Here is a 2,546-nt window from a genome sequence, read left to right on the forward strand (position 1 = left end):
TCTATCTGCAGAAATTCAGTTAAATAATAAGATTACATGGAAAGTGAGAGCTTTATACAATTTTGCAGCCATTGAGAGCAATTAACTCACCTTCAAACGTGGCGAAATTATTATTGTTTTGGATGACAGTGATGCCAATTGGTGGAAAGGAGAAAATCACAGAGGAATAGGACTCTACCCATCCAATTTTGTACCAACTAATTTAAACATACAATCTGAAGCAGCAGCTGTGGACAGATTGAATGTAATTGATGATAATGTGGAGGAAATTAAGAAATCAGTGCCTGAACATGTTTATATAGATGAGGATAAGATGGATAGAGCCCTGCAGGTACTCCAGAGGATAGATTCAGCAGATTCAAAACCAGACTCCCGAGACCTCTTGGACTGAGAAAATATCTACCAGCAAATCGGTCCAGTGACAGATGAAAAACTTGAAGAGATTCATAGGAAGGATTCAGAACTGTCTGAATTAAATGTAAAAGTCTTGGAAGCTCTGGAACTATGTAACAAATTGATGAACGAATCACCAGTATATTCACTCTATTCAAAGCTCCATCCTCCAGCACATTAGCCACCTCCATCATCTGGGGTTCTGATGCAGACATATCCAGTTCAACCACATGGTGGAAACTATGTGGGTCAAAGCATTCACCAAGTAACTGTTGCCCAGAGCTATAGCCTAGGACCAGGTCAAATTGGTCCACTGAGATCTCTGCCTCCAAATGTGAATTGCTCCGTACAACACAGCCTGCCCAAACTCCATATTTAAGCACTGGACAAGACACTGTTTCCGATCCTATTTACATGAACCAGAACTCTACCCTTCAATCAGCTACTAGTACAGCTGCTTACACACAGCAAGTGGGGATGTCTGTGGATATGTCATTTTATCAGAACACTACTTCCAATTTGCCACATGTGGCAAGCTTGCCCGTGGCAGTTCCAGCTCACTCAGTTGCACTGCAGCAAACAAATTACCATCAGCAGCCTCTCCTTTAGAAACAAACCAAGCATTTTCTTGAAAGCCTTCATAAGTGTATTAATCAACCCTTTTGATTATAACCTGAAAATATGGAAAGAAAACTTTTTTCCTCTCAACTCAAAAGGACCATGAATAAATAAAGCACAAAAACCTATCTTACTCTACAAGGCCATAAAAGGTTTTTTTTTCAGTCCAGTTTGTTTGAAGTCAGTCTTTCAATCAGAGGCAGCTTAAAGATGTTTCCAGTAAGTTGTGTCTTACTTTCAAATCTCTCTACATAAATCTGGACACCCAATAAGTAGCCTTATGATGCTAAACAGTATGAGATAGGGATGTAAAAATTTTACCTTAAGGCAACCACTGTTTCCCCCTAAAATGTCATGATAACAGCACTGAAGAACTTTGGATATTTTTCTCAGAGTTTCCCACACACTATTCTTTTAAAAGGCAAACATCTTTTTTGTGTAAGCGTTTAGCTTGCCAACATATTTCCTTTTGTCTCCTTAAACTACAGTTCCGTTTGCAGTATGGTCAGTTTTGCTTTCAGTGTTATGTTGAGTAATAATTAGCATATAATTGTCTACAGAAGCAGCAAAAACAATTAGGAAGGAACAAAAATGTGTTGTTATTAGCTATTAGCAGTGAAGACCATGTAAATGCAGATGTGTGATAAAGCATTTAGCCAATCCCCCGGTCATGCCAACAGTGGGCTAAGGAATGTCCCACAAAACATTTTCATCCCCTGGGGAAAAACATTTCCTTTCCTGGTATTTAGAATATTGCCATTAATGACCTTTTCAAGTGACTTTGGACATTCTCTAATGGCAATGTGGTCCATTCGTTTTTCTTCCTGCACTGTGGTGTGTGCAGAGATGCTGCATTTCCTTTTTATGGATTTTATGTCGATTTGAACCATTCCTAATAATTTAATGTGATATATACCAAGCATGAATAATTGTGTTTTTAGTGATGTGTTGGGTTTTTTGTGTTTGCTTTGAGAATGTGTTATTTCTTTAAAGGAGCAATTCAAGTATCATCGCAAAGCTGTCAGCATACCAAGCTGTTGAAAAAATTGGCCATTTCTTTCAGAGGTAATGCTTAGCCTGTGGAATAATAGTGGGTGATGACTTGATAGAAAGCAGTGGATTGACAGGAAGGCTAGGGAGGCAGTTTTTTGAAGCCTACATTTTAATTAGTTTATAGTGCTAATAGGGTCCGCGTACCGTGGGAGTTAGGTAGTAAACCAATAGGGATTGTTTTCTCTCCTAAAAATTTGCACACTACTTCATCGTCTACCTACTTTTTATATAACACAAAATAAAAAATGCAAATACATACGCATATAGATACATATAGATATTTTAGATGGGGGAAAAACAATGAGTTTTTAAAAAGTTACTTGCATGGAAGCAAGATTTCTATATTTGTTTTTTAAAGAAAACACTCTTTCTACTAAGAATCCATTTGAAGACGGTTCTGGAAATTTTGTCGTTTATCTACAGAAATTTGATTATAAGTATATTTCTTTTTCAAAGAGACTTTCTCCTGAAACAAAATAGTC

The 2,546-nt window shown here is 37.4% G+C and overlaps 1 pseudogene; it reads left to right on the forward strand.

Annotated features, from left to right (window-relative positions):
* Positions 1-4: 4 nt before the first annotated feature.
* LOC105815503 lies at positions 5-1,031 on the forward strand (annotated as a pseudogene).
* The last annotated feature ends 1,515 nt before the right edge of the window (positions 1,032-2,546 follow it).

This window comes from Propithecus coquereli, unplaced genomic scaffold (assembly GCF_000956105.1).
Source record: "Propithecus coquereli isolate 6110/MARCELLA unplaced genomic scaffold, Pcoq_1.0 Scaffold34, whole genome shotgun sequence".
NCBI classification, from domain to species: Eukaryota; Metazoa; Chordata; class Mammalia; order Primates; family Indriidae; genus Propithecus; species Propithecus coquereli.